At 44.2% G+C, this 14,633-nt stretch overlaps 1 pseudogene; it reads left to right on the forward strand.

Annotated features, from left to right (window-relative positions):
- Positions 1 to 9,431: 9,431 nt before the first annotated feature.
- LOC134949400 (5S ribosomal RNA) lies at positions 9,432 to 9,551 on the forward strand (annotated as a pseudogene).
- Positions 9,552 to 14,633: the final 5,082 nt, after the last annotated feature.

The following is a 14,633-nucleotide window of genomic DNA, read 5'->3' on the forward strand; positions in this document are numbered from 1 at the left end:
ATAGGACAATAAAACAATATAGTACATGGAACAGTACAATAACAAAAATGTGCGAGACATGTTGGAACAGAGCTAGAGATGATCAATAGACCATCAACATGATTGAAAACATTCCAAAAAATAATAGTAATAATGAAAGTCCATTTGTATCTTAGATACTTGACATACCTTTTGATATTAACGTCAATCTAAAAGTACTCAGTCAAGGTGGTCAATCAGAATTGTTCGAGGGATGACTTCAAAGCATCACTAATAGGTACTGCTGAGGCTTCAAGCCGGCCTAATTTTAGAGCATAGTTGATTCTTAATTGCAATCTAATAAATTGCTAACTATTATAAAGTCCATATGTCTAAGGGAACACATACCTCGTGGATTCAGTATTCAGAATTCATATACATCCTATGTTTAGCCTTCAAAGGAATAGCGGAATCAGCAAATTCATGCCAAAATGGACCTGGCAAGTTAATCAGTACTAATTAGTACATGCCAGATCTCCTTAGGACTAAGAGATAAGAAGAGAGGGGGAGGGAGCTAACCTTAACAATTTTAACAATTTTCAATAGTGTCCCCAATTGAAGGGACACCCGTATATCTAATATATAAATCACAATGTATCCGCCTAACTGGTTAGTGTATACTGACATATTTTAAGTGAGGCATCATGATGTTAATTCAAAACGATACTATTGGGCATATCATAAAGGCCCCCAATGGTAAAGGGCTACTACGTACATCAGATTTCACAATCATATAAATATACTGGGGTTTTTACAGACAAGGCTCATCAAATACCATAACATACCTCATGGATCAACTATAGGCGTGAAATATGGATACGGATATGTTGTCCTTACAGTTTCACACAGGTAAAGACCTAAAGGGTCAAGTAAATAATAATAATAGATGACTATAAATGATATAATGATGCTATACCAATGTGCAAAAGGACTAATTAGATCCCATACCTATGTATATATATAATACATCATACCTGTTATGCTGTGAGCAATGTCTAATCCCCTAGTTCTTTGATGTTGTTATGCACACCAGTGCCTGCAGGAATGTACTGGTGTCAGAACTGTTATGCACTCCAGTGCCTGCAGGAATGTACTGGTGTTTGAACTGTTATGCACACCAGTGCCTGCAGGAATGTACTGGTGTCTGAACGGATAGGTATGCAAAACAAATGAACTCACAGACAGACTGGGGAATATGACATTACGTACACAGAAGGTGATAGGGTAACAAAATACACACAAAGTGAACAGAGAAGCCCAGAGGCTAAGGAACTGGGTGTCTCCCTAGTATTAGTAATGCTCAGATGGGAAAAGCAAGATGTTGTGTTTTAATACATAGAGAACCCGAAATGCTGTTGCTAAGGGCAACAGCAAAACCCTAAAGGGTTACCAACGGGTGTGGCAGTAAACTCCTTGGTCAGAGATGGAATGATAGACACAAGGAGAGTCTCCACAATCCTAATTCTCACTTGCAGTGCACAGGTTCAGCTTACTGCCACTAAACTGACACCTGACACCTTGCACAGTGAGACAGGATTTAGGCAGGCAAGTCTTAGAATACAGCCGCAAACTTGCTAAGTTCACAGAGTAGTAAAAGAACCCCAGCAAGTTAAACGACTGACTCCAGTCTTACTGCTAGGTCTGGATTGGCAGAGTGTAGTACCAAATCCCCAGGCCTATTTGCAGTAAGCAACAACAAATACAAAGCTACACAGTACTGGCTAACTTTCAGGAACTGACTAACCAACAAAGATTCAGCAGCATCTGCTTAACCTGAGAAGAGGCCTTATAAAGCAGGTGCTGTCCACGCCCCACTCAGACCTCACAGACTGTGAGCACAAAAACCAGCACCGGATCCCCTGCCGTGCACAGAGCCTGTAACCACTGCACAGCAAAAGACCCGAACCGGAGTATCAGCTGCGCTCAGGTTACTCCGCTAGCACTTGTCTCCCGGTTGCCATGACGACGTGGCAGCACAGGGCAGGAGACCCTAACAGTACCCCCCCTCTGACGAGGGGTCAAAGAACCCCTACCACCGGGTTTATCGGGGAACTGCGAGAAGAAAGAGCGTATCAGTCTGAGGGCATGAAGATCACAACTGCGCACCCACGACCGCTCCTCCGGGCCATACCCCTTCCAGTGCACCAAAAATGACAGCCGACCCCGAACCATCTTGGAGTCAAGAATCCTTTCAACAACAAACTCCCTCTGGCCACGTATCAGAAGAGGGGAAGGTCTTCCACTGGAAGAAGGATTACTAATCGCCCGTTTTAAAAGGGAACAATGAAATGTTTTATTGATACCCAAAGAACGGGGCAGATCTAACTGAAATGCCACCGGATTGATAACCCTGGTGATCTTATAAGGGCCGATGAACCGGGGGCCTAACTTATGAGATGGCTGTCTCAACTTCAAATTCTTGGTAGACAACCAGACGAAGTCTCCTAATTTGAAGCTGCAGGGTCTTTTCCGCTTATCAAAAACCCTTTTGGTCACTAATGACACAGACACAAGGGCTTTCTTCACTTTCCTCCAAATACTTCTAAGGACCGAAACCACAGAGGAACCACCAGGCGTGGAGTCCAGGGGGTCAAAAGAATTGGCCTTAGGATGATGCCCATACACACAAAGGAAGGGAGAGATCCCTGTAGCAGAGTGAGCCGCGTTGTTATAGGCAAACTCCGCCATGGACAGATGAGCAACCCAGTCAGTCTGACACTTGGAGACATAACACCTGAGGAACTGCTCCAAGGACTGGTTCACCCTTTCAGTCTGCCCATTAGACTGCGGATGGTAGCCTGACGACAAGCTGACAGAAATCTGGAGATCGGAACAAAATGCCCTCCAGAATTTGGCCACAAACTGGGATCCGCGGTCAGAGACCACATCAAGTGGCAACCCGTGGAGACGCACAACATGCAGCATAAACAATTCAGACAGTGGAACGAAGTGCGCCATCTTCGAAAACCTGTCAACGACAACCCAGATGGCTGTCATCCCCGAGGATTTGGGCAAGTCCACCACAAAATCCATTGAAATGTGGGTCCATGGCTTAGATGGGATAGAGAGTGGATGTAATGGGCCAACAGGAACCCCTCTAGGAGTCTTATTTCGGGCACAGATGTCACATGCCCGAACCCACTGATCCACATCCTTAGCCACCGAGGGCCACCACACCGCCCTAGATAGCAACTCCCGAGTTCTGGCAATACCCGGGTGACCTGCCGACTTCTTGGCATGGAATTCCAGGAACACTCGCTGTCTTAACCTAGGAGGCACAAACAAAAGACCTACCGGAAGGTCTGGAGGAGCCTGCTCCTGTGCTCTAAGGACTAATGATAAGAGGTCCTGGGTAATGCCCACTTTAATACATGATGGGGACACAATGGGCAACGGCTCCTCGGTGGTCTCTTGGATTGGAGCAAAACTCCGCGAGAGCGCATCAGCCTTGATGTTTTTTGACCCAGGGCGATATGTTATAAAAAAATTAAAGCGAGCAAAAAACAAAGCCCATCGTGCCTGCCTGGCATTGAGACGCTTCGCTGACTCTAAATATGCCAGATTCTTATGGTCGGTGAGAATTGAGACCACAAACTTAGCCCCCTCAAGCCAGTGTCTCCACTCCTCGAGTGCATCCTTAATAGCCAACAATTCCCGGTTACCCACGTCATAATTCATCTCGGCAGGCGAAAATTTACGGGAAAAGTAAGCACAGGGATGAAGGCGATTATCAGACACTCCCATCTGAGAAAGCACTGCCCCAATACCCATCTCAGAGGCATCCACCTCCACCACAAAAGGACGCTCTGGATCTGGGTGTCGCAGCACCTTGGCCGATACAAATGCCCTTTTGAGACGGGCAAAAGCCGCTTTAGCCTCACAAGACCAGTGAGCAACATCCGCCCCTTTCTTAGTGAGTGCCACCAAGGGCGCCACTATAGACGAAAATCCAGCGATAAATCGTCTATAAAAATTCGCAAAGCCCAGGAAACGCTGAAGCGCCTTCAAACTAGTGGGCTGCACCCAATCCAGGACTGCCTGTACCTTGGAACCCTCCATTTGGAAACCTTCTGGGGAGATAATATATCCTAGAAATGCGATTTGCTGAACTTCAAATTCGCACTTCTCCAGCTTCGCCCCAAGCCGGTGGTCTCTGAGTTTCTGGAGGACTAAGCGTACATGCTTCCGATGTTCCTCCAGGGAATGGGAGAAGATTAGGATGTCATCTAAGTATACAACTAAGAATCTATCCAAATATTCCCTGAGCACATCATTCATGAAATCCTGGAAGACTGCCGGGGCATTACAGAGCCCAAAAGGCATCACCAAATATTCATAATGCCCTGAGTGGGTATTAAAGGCAGTCTTCCATTCATCCCCCTCTCTTATTCGGATTAGATTGTACGCACCGCGTAGGTCAATCTTAGAAAAAATGGTGGCAGTACGAAGCTGGTCAAACAAGACCAAAATGAGGGGCAGTGGGTATGAGTTTTTAATCGTGATACGGTTCAATTCCCTGAAGTCGATGCAGGGTCGCAACGAACCGTCCTTTTTACCCACGAAGAAGAACCCCGACCCAACTGGAGACTGTGAAGGTCTGATAAATCCCTTAGCCAAGTTCTCCTGAATGTACTCTGCCATAGCCTGAGTCTCAGGACGTGACAGGGAGTACAACCTGCTCTTGGGAAGCTTAGCATTTTTAGCAACTTTTTTGGAGAACACGTCCGCAAAATCTGCATAACACCCTGGCAATCCTGGCAAACTTAGCTGCGAGAGCCTGACTGGAAGGCTCAAGCAACTCCTGAAACAATCAGTACCCCAACTAAGAATCTCCCCAGAGACCCAGTCAAATTGAGGATTGTGGGCCCTTAACCAGGGTAACCCCAACACCAATGGGGCAAAAGTACAGACAGTCACATAAAAGGACAATTTTTCAGAGTGTGTGGCTCCAATAAACAAAGAAATCTGGCTAGTGCAAGAGGTAATTTACCTTGGGATAATGGTTCCCCGTTTAACCCACAAATCTCAATTTCCGATGCCAAGGGTACTAAGGGAACAGAGTGTTTCAGGGCGAATTGGCGGTCCATAAAAACCCCGTCGGCCCCACTGTCCACAAAGGCCTCAGTCTTGACAGTTTGACAGAGGATCTTCAAGGTCACCGGAATGATAAAAGTCTTCTTGGGAAATTCTGACTTCTGGCCTGACAGGATATTTCCCATCACCCTCAGGCCCTGAAGTTTTCCGGCTTTTCTGGGCATGATACTACCACATGACCTTTATTCCCACAGTACAAACACAACCCCTGCTGTCTCCTCCGCGTCTTCTCACGCGAGGAGAGGCGGGTAGCCCCAATCTGCATAGGCTCCTCGGAAAATTCCTCAGAGTCTGAGGTTCCCTTGGGAAAGAAGGAAACCTCAGTCTCCCTTTCAAGCCTACGCTCTCTCAGCCGTCTATCCACCCGGATGGATAACTGCATGAGCTGATCCAAGCTATCAGGCAAGGGATATTGTACCAGTTGGTCCTTTATCTGGTCAGAAAGACCTCTTCGGTACTGGTGTCTCAGGGCTGGGTCATTCCACTGGGTATCATGGGCCAACCTCCGAAACTCCGTACAGTAAACCTCAACTGGCCTTCGCCCTTGCTTAAGGATCGAAATCTGAGCCTCGGCTGAGGCCGTCTTGTCAGGGTCATCATACAACATGCCCAGTGCCGTAAAAAAAGCATCAACACTTTTAAGCGACGGACAGTCAGGCTGCAACCCATATGCCCAGACCTGTGGGTCTCCTTGTAGCAAGGAAATCACTATGCCCACCCGCTGAATCTCCAAACCAGAAGACTGAGGCCTAAGCCGGAAGTATAGCTTGCAGCTCTCCTTGAAACAAAAGAACTGCGAGCGATCTCCAGAAAAACGATCCGGGAGATTTACTTTCGGCTCCTTAACCCCTGAAGGTGCTGCTGCTGCGGGAGCTCCACCAGCGGCCTGGGAGGTGTGCATTTTAATGGACAAATCATTAAATTGTCGAGTCAGGACCTGCACCTGATCGACCACCTGTTGCAACGTATTTTGAGGGGTATGCTCCATATTCCCACAAAATTTCAACAGGAGTATTAGGCTGCTGAATATGTTATGCACACCAGTGCCTGCAGGAATGTACTGGTGTCAGAACTGTTATGCACTCCAGTGCCTGCAGGAATGTACTGGTGTTTGAACTGTTATGCACACCAGTGCCTGCAGGAATGTACTGGTGTCTGAACGGATAGGTATGCAAAACAAATGAACTCACAGACAGACTGGGGAATATGACATTACGTACACAGAAGGTGATAGGGTAACAAAATACACACAAAGTGAACAGAGAAGCCCAGAGGCTAAGGAACTGGGTGTCTCCCTAGTATTAGTAATGCTCAGATGGGAAAAGCAAGATGTTGTGTTTTAATACATAGAGAACCCGAAATGCTGTTGCTAAGGGCAACAGCAAAACCCTAAAGGGTTACCAACGGGTAAACTCCTTGGTCAGAGATGGAATGATAGACACAAGGAGAGTCTCCACAATCCTAATTCTCACTTGCAGTGCACAGGTTCAGCTTACTGCCACTAAACTGACACCTGACACCTTGCACAGTGAGACAGGATTTAGGCAGGCAAGTCTTAGAATACAGCCGCAAACTTACTAAGTTCACAGAGTAGTAAAAGAACCCCAGCAAGTTAAACGACTGACTCCAGTCTTACTGCTAGGTCTGGGTTGGCAGAGTGTAGTACCAAATCCCCAGGCCTATTTGCAGTAAGCAACAACAAATACAAAGCTACACAGTACTGGCTAACTTTCAGGAACTGACTAACCAACAAAGATTCAGCAGCATCTGCTTAACCTGAGAAGAGGCCTTATAAAGCAGGTGCTGTCCACGCCCCACTCAGACCTCATAGACTGTGAGCACAAAAACCAGCACCGGATCCCCTGCCGTGCACAGAGCCTGTAACCACTGCACAGCAAAAGACCCGAACCGGAGTATCAGCTGCGCTCAGGTTACTCCGCTAGCACTTGTCTCCCGGTTGCCATGACGACGTGGCAGCACAGGGCAGGAGACCCTAACAGATGTATTATATATATACATAGGTATGGGATCTAATTAGCCTCACTTAAAATATGTCAGTATACACTAACCAGTTAGGCGGATACATTGTGATTTATATATTAGATATACGGGTGTCCCTTCAATTGGGGACACTATTGAAAATTGATAAAATTGTTAAGGTTAGCTCCCTCCCCTCTCTTCTTATCTCTTAGTCCTAAGGAGATCTGGCATATACTAATTAGTACTGATTAACTTGCCAGGTCCATTTTGGCATGAATTTGCTGATTCCGCTATTCCTTTGAAGGCTAAACATAGGAATTATATGAATTCTGAATACTGAATCCACGAGGTATGTGTTCCCTTAGACATATGGACTTTATAATAGTTAGCAACTTATTAGATTGCAATTAAGAATCAATTATGCTCTAAAATTAGGCCGGCTTGAAGCCTCAGCAGTAACTATTAGTGATGCTTTGAAGTCATCCCTCGAACAATTCTGATTGACCACCTTGACTGAGTACTTTTAGATTGACGTTAATATCAAAAGGTATGTCAAGTATCTAAGATACAAATGGATTTTCTTTATTACTATTATTTTTTGGAATGTTTTAATCATGTTGATGGTCTATTGATCATCTCTAGCTCTGTTCCAACATGTCTAGCACATTTTTGTTATTGGACTGTTCCATGTACTATATTGTTTTATTGTCCTATTTTATGTAATACTGTACAATATATTGACTAGTTGTCTTATGATTTTTAGACATACCCCTGATGAAGTCTAGTTACTAGACGAAATGCGTTGGGTTTTTGTACTTGATGTGATCTCTGAATATCCTATGAGGAAGGATTTAAGATATTGCTTAAAATTGTCTACATTCCTCCACAACTTCAGTGATGGATCATTATAAGAGAAATTACATCATAATGTCTATGTAACATGATGGACATGTCATTTTGTTTCTGTAAATTTTAATAAACTTTTATGAAGGAACAGTTCATGTTTTTGTTTTAAAATCAGTAATATTTGTGAAACCCATAGGGTTCTGTACATTCTACGGGTTATACTAATCCCTGGGCGCCAATTTCCTCTTTTTTTCCCACATATATATATATATATATATATATATATATATATATATATATATTGGATAGTGGGAGAATGGCGCCACAGGTGTATGTGAAATAGAATAATAAAATGATAAATACTACAATTCAGACACTCCTTTAGTGATATAAGGCGTCAGCTAACCCCTAAGTATTTGGCAGGGATAAACTGCCTTGGATTAGATATGTAAAGAGGGAGATGGGGTGTCAGCGACCGATAGTGTCTGATAAAAAGTGATATAAATATGAAGAAACTTGCCGGATACGTAATAAAAATAACAGTATATTTATTAAATTTAAAAAATATTAGGGTGGGTTAAAAAGCGGAGAATGTATAATGCTAAATGATACTGGGTAAAATATAGCTGGAAAACTAGATTAAATACATTCAATAAAAACATAAAAAAATTAAATATAGGATAAGAGAGTACTGCTTATCTTAAAATGGAGAGTCAATTGAGGTACAACCAACGCGTTTCGTCCATCAGACTTCATCAAGGGGCAAGGGACCACTGAGCAAGCACTCTTATTTATAGCAGATACAATTAGGAATAGATAATTGTGACATCACTTCCTGTGAGAACTGAGAAAGATTGGCCCCAATCTTTGATATAAACACATGTAAAAGGTAGTAACATAAATGACAACCTCAGAAAGCTGGATATAATATAAAAAAACGAGTTTTAAAACATGAGATATAGCAAAAACTAGTCCGGGGACGGGTCCATCGTCACTTCCGCCCCACTTCCTTTGTCCATAACCTCTTAGTGCGCATGCGCATTGCGCCACACTTCCGGTAAAACGATCACTGTTATTGTACTCCTCTGCCTCACTTCCGGTTAGGTCACCGCGTCACTTCCCGTCTCGGCTGGGAACGTCATTCTGTGTTAGATATAGGCTGGGGCAGGCTGTCAATCATCACGGCGGCAATTCTTTTTAGAGCCTCTTATCACGGACATGTAATAGTACTATTTGTAGATACGGGAGCAGCTCACAAAAAACAAACGAAAAAGCATATATTAGTGTGTTAGTTCACTTTATTGAAATGTTCATTAATGCTATATACTAGCAGTATTCTTTATATTAAAGGAGACTAATAATGGTCTGGATGGTCAGCACAAAAACACCTTATTATATAATTATAATAGTCACTGCTGTTAAAACACTGTATCTAGATTGTCAATGTTCCTAATAAAACCTCGATTACTGTGTGACTGAGTCATTTCGCCATAAGGTACAGTCATATCACACTGGTCTCACGCCCAATCCCACCCGATCTTGGAAGCTAAGCAGTGTTGGGCCCAACCAGTACCAAGTGGGTAACCACTTGCGAAGATTGGGTACTGTATAAGAGTGGGCCTTGTTGGGCTCTTAACAGTATTAAGATTTGGAATATCGACACACGGATATTCCATCATCACACAGACTACTGTCACTTTTTAACTTATTTTATATAACTTAGTAATGAATAAACTTTTAATACCAGTCATACACAAATGCACTGTTTTGATACACATCACTAAGTTTTTAGTATATGACTGACTATTATTATAATAGTCACCTACTATATATTATAGTTATTTTACATATATATATATATATATATATATATATATATATATATATATATATATATATATATATATATATATATATATATATATCTCCTCCTACTCTCCAGCACGTATGCACATATTAATTGATGGATATCCTTTTTTAATTAAATATATATTCACATTTTTCACTTACTATTTCCCCTTTTTACTTAAACTCCCTTTCCCTATGCTGTAATAGAAAACGAGGAATGCTTCCTAGTACAATATACTCTTGTACACTATAATACTCTAACAGGATCAAATATCCTGATAAACTTATACATATGGCAGCCAATCGTAATGCCAGATTCAACCCTATATAAATCATTACTCTTTATTATATATATTCTGATGTGGCTAAAAATACCTCCTTTTTTCTTTTAACTTCAATTTCAATCCAGACCATTATTAGTCTCCTTTAATATAAAGAATACTGCTAGTATATAGCATTAATGAACATTTCAATAAGGTGAACTAACACACTAATATATGCTTTTTCGTTTGTTTTTTGTGAGCTGCTCCCGTATCTACAAATAGTACTATTACATGTTCGTGATAAGAGGCTCTAAAAAGATGGCCGCCGTGATGATTGACAGCCTGCCCCAGCCTATATCTAACACAGAATGACGTTCCAGCCGAGGCGGGAAGTGACGCGGTGACCTAACCGGAAGTGGGGCAGAGGAGTACAATATTAGTGATCCGTTTACCGGAAGTGTGGCGCAATGCGCACTAAGAGGTTATGGACAAAGGAAGTGGGGCGGAAGTGACGATGGACCCGTCCCCGGACTAGTTTTCACTATATCTCATGTTTTAAAACTCGTTTTTATATTATATCCAGCTTTCTGAGGTTGTCATTTATGTTACTACCTTTTACATGTGTTTATATCAAAGATTGTGGCCAGAACAGTAATATCAGTTCTCACAGGAAGTGATGTCACAATCATCTATTCCTAATTGTATCTGCTATAAATAAGAGTGCTTGCTCAGTGGTCCCTTGCCCCTTGATGAAGTCTGATGGATGAAACGCGTTGGATGTACCTCAATTGACTCTCCATTTTTAAGATAAGCAGTACTCTCTTATCCTATATTTAATTTTTTATTGTTTTTATTGAATGTATTTAATCTAGTTTTCCAGCTATATTTTACCCAGTATCATTTAGCATTATACATTCTCCGCTTTTTAACCCACCCTAATATTTTTTACATTTTATAAATAAATATACTGTTATTTCTCTGCTGGGGACTCCGCAAGGACCATGGGGAATAGACGGGCTCCGCAGGAGACAGGGCACTTTAAGAAAGAATTTGGATACTGGTGTGGTCTGGCTCCTCCCTCTATGTCCCTCCTCCAGACCTCAGTTTGAATCTGTGCCCGGAAGAGCTGGGTGCTACTTAGTGAGCTCTCCTGAGCTTGCTATAAGAAAGTATTTTGTTAGTTTTTTTTTATTTTCAGAGAGATCTGCTGGCAACAGACTCTCTGCAGCATGGGACTGAGGGGAGAGAAGCAGCCCTACTCACTGAAGATAGGTCCTGCTTCTTAGGCTACTGGACACCATTAGCTCCAGAGGGATCGTATACAGGATCTCACCCTTTGTTGTCCGATCCCGGAGCCGCGCCACCGTCCCCCTCGCAGAGCCGGAAGACAGAAGCCGGTGAAAGAAGCAAGAAGACTTCGAAATCGGCGGCAGAAGACTCCAGTCTTCACTGAGGTAGCGCACAGCACTGCAGCTGTGCGCCATTGCTCCCACATTAAACCCACATACTCCGGTCACTGTAGGGTGCAGGGCGCTGGGGGGGGGGGGGCGCCCTGGGCAGCAATTAGAGACCTCTTTGGGAAAAGTTTGCATAATATACAGTTGGGCACTGTATATATGTATGAGCCCCCGCCAAAATTGTACATGAAAGCGGGACAGAAGCCTGCCGTCGCGTGGGCTGGGCTTCTTCCTCAGCACTCACCAGCGCCATGTTTTTTCTCCACAGCACCGCTGAGAGGAAGCTCCCCAGTCTCTCCCCTGCAGTAACACGGCAGAAGAGGGTAAAAAGAGAGGGGGGGGCACATAATTAGGCGCAAAAATCAATATAAACAGCAGCTACTGGGTTAACATTAAGTTACTGTGTTATTCCTGGGTTAATAGAGCTGGGGTGTGTGCTGGCATACTCTCTCTCTGTCTCTCCAAAGGGCCTTATGGGGGAATTGTCTTCAGATGAGCATTCCCTGAGTGTGTGGTGTGTCGGTACGTGTGTGTCGACATGTCTGAGGTAAAAGGCTCCCCTAAGGAGGAGATAGAGCAAATATGTGTGTGTGAGGGTGTCTCCGTCGACAACGCCGACACCTGTTTGGATATGTGTAATTAAGTGCTAAGGTGAATTTACTGTACAAAAGATTAGAGAACAGACAGGAAATCTACCCATGTCTGTCCCTATGTCGCAGAGACCTTCAGAGTCTCTCAATGCTCACTATCCAAAATAATAAACACTGATATCGACACGGAGGTTGACTCCAGTGTCGACTACGATAATGCAAACTTACAGCCAAAATGGCAGAAAAGTATTCAATATATGATTATTGTAATAAAAGATGATTTGCATATCACTGATGACTCATCTGTCCCTGACACAAGGGTACACATGTTTAAGGGGAAGAAAGCAGAGGTAAATTTCCCTCCTCTCATGATGAAAAAGAGCGGGAATCTCCAGACAAGAGACTGCAGTTTTCCACAAAGAATTCTCAGGCAGTATCCTTTCCCCACTAGGGCCAGGATAGGATGGGAATCTTCCCCTAAGGTGTCACGTTTGCCAAAAAGGTAGCCATGACGTAACAGCTATTCTCAGGGATCCTGCAGATAGCGTGCACATTCTGGTACACTACTCAGACCGGCGATTGTGTCGGCATGGGTTTATAGCGCTGTGGCAGCGTGGACAGGTACCTTATCAGCAGAGATTGAGACCCTAGTATGTAGATATATATATATATGTATATATAGAGATATATATATATTAAATATGCTGTCTTAAGAGATTTATATATATATATATATATATATATATATATATATATATATATATAAAACATGCCCAAAGAGACATGAGTATACTGGGTCCTAGAGTCAAAGCTATGTCGATTTCTGCTTGACGTGTCCTGTAGAATATGCAATGGACAGATGATGCCGACTTAGGAGGCATATGGAAGGCTGAGGATTGTGTGGAGAAGGGTTCTCGGACCTGGTCTCCACAGCTATAGCTGGTAATTCTGATATTTTGCCTTATATTCCTGCACAGCCTAGGAAAGCACGACATTATCAAATGCAGCCTTTCGAACAATGAAACAAGAAAGTCCGAGGTGCGTCCTTTCTTGCCAGAGGCGGGGGCAGAGGAAAGAAGCTGCACAACAAAGCTAGTTCCCAGGAACAGAAGTCCTCCCGGGCCTCTACAAAAATCCACCGCATGTCGCTGGGGCTCCACAGGCGGAGCTAGGCCCGGTGGGGGCACGCCTTCGTAAGTTCAGCCACAAGTGGGTTCACTCCCTGTTAGATCCCTGGTCAATAGATATTGTGTCTCAGGGATACAAGCTGGACTTTGAGAAGATGCCCCCTCACCGACGGCTCTGCCGGCTTCCCCCCACGAGAGGGAAACAGTGTTAACTGCAATTCACAAATTGTATCTTCAACAGGTGGTGGTCAAGGTTCCCCTCCTTCAACAAGGAGGGGGTTATTATTCGACCATGTGGTAGTCCCGAAACCGGACGGTTCGGTCAGACCCATATTGAATTTAAAATCCCTGAACATATACCTGAAAAGGTTCAAGTTCAAGATGGAATCGCTAAGAGCGGTCATTGCAAGCCTGAAAGGGGGAGATTTTATGGTGACTCGGGACATAAAGGATGCGTACCTTCATGTCCCCATTTATCCACCTCATCAGGCGTACCTCAGAATTGCGGTACGGGATTGTCATTACCAATTTCAGACGTTGCCGTTTGGTCTCTCCACGGCCCTGAGAATGTTCACCAAGGTAATGGCGGAAATGATGGTGCTCCTGCGGAAGCAAGGTGTCACTATTATCACGTACTTGGACGATCTCATAAAAGCGAGATCAAGAGAGCAGTGGCTGAACAGCGTATCACTTTCTCTGGAAGTGTAACGGCAACACGGCTGGATTCTATATATTCCAAAGTCGCAGTTGGTTCCTACAGCTCATCTGCCTCTCCTAGGCATGATCCTAGACACAGACCAGAAAAGGGTTCATCTCCCGATACAGAGAGCTCAGGAGCTCGTGACACTGGTCAGGAATCTACTTAAACCAAGACAGGTGTCAGTGCATCACTGCACTCGAGTCCTGGGAAGGATGGTGGCATCATACGAGGCCATTCCCTTCGGCAGGTTCCATGCGAGGACCTTCCAATGGGACTTACTGGACAAGTGGTCCGGATCACATCTTCAGATGCATCGGTTAATCACCCTATCCCCCAAGGCCAGGGTGTCTCTCCTGTGGTGGCTGCAGAGTACTCACCTTCTCGAAGGTCGTTGATTCGGCATTCAGGACTGGGTCCTGGTGACCACGAATGCAAGCTTCCGAGGGTGGGGGCAGTCACATAGGGAAGAAATTTCCAAGGCCTGTGGTCAAGTCAGGAGACTTGCCTTCACATCAACATCCTGGAACTAAGGGCCATATACAACGCCCTACGTCAAGCGGAGTCCCTGCTTTGCGACCAACCGGTTCTGATTCAGTCAGACAACATCACCACAGTGGCTCATGTAAACCGCCAAGGCGGCACAAGGAGCAGGGTGGCGATGGTAGAAGCCACCAGAATTCTTCGCTGGGCGGAGAATCACGTAAGAGCAC

This window comes from Pseudophryne corroboree, chromosome 1 (assembly GCF_028390025.1).
Source record: "Pseudophryne corroboree isolate aPseCor3 chromosome 1, aPseCor3.hap2, whole genome shotgun sequence".
NCBI classification, from domain to species: Eukaryota; Metazoa; Chordata; class Amphibia; order Anura; family Myobatrachidae; genus Pseudophryne; species Pseudophryne corroboree.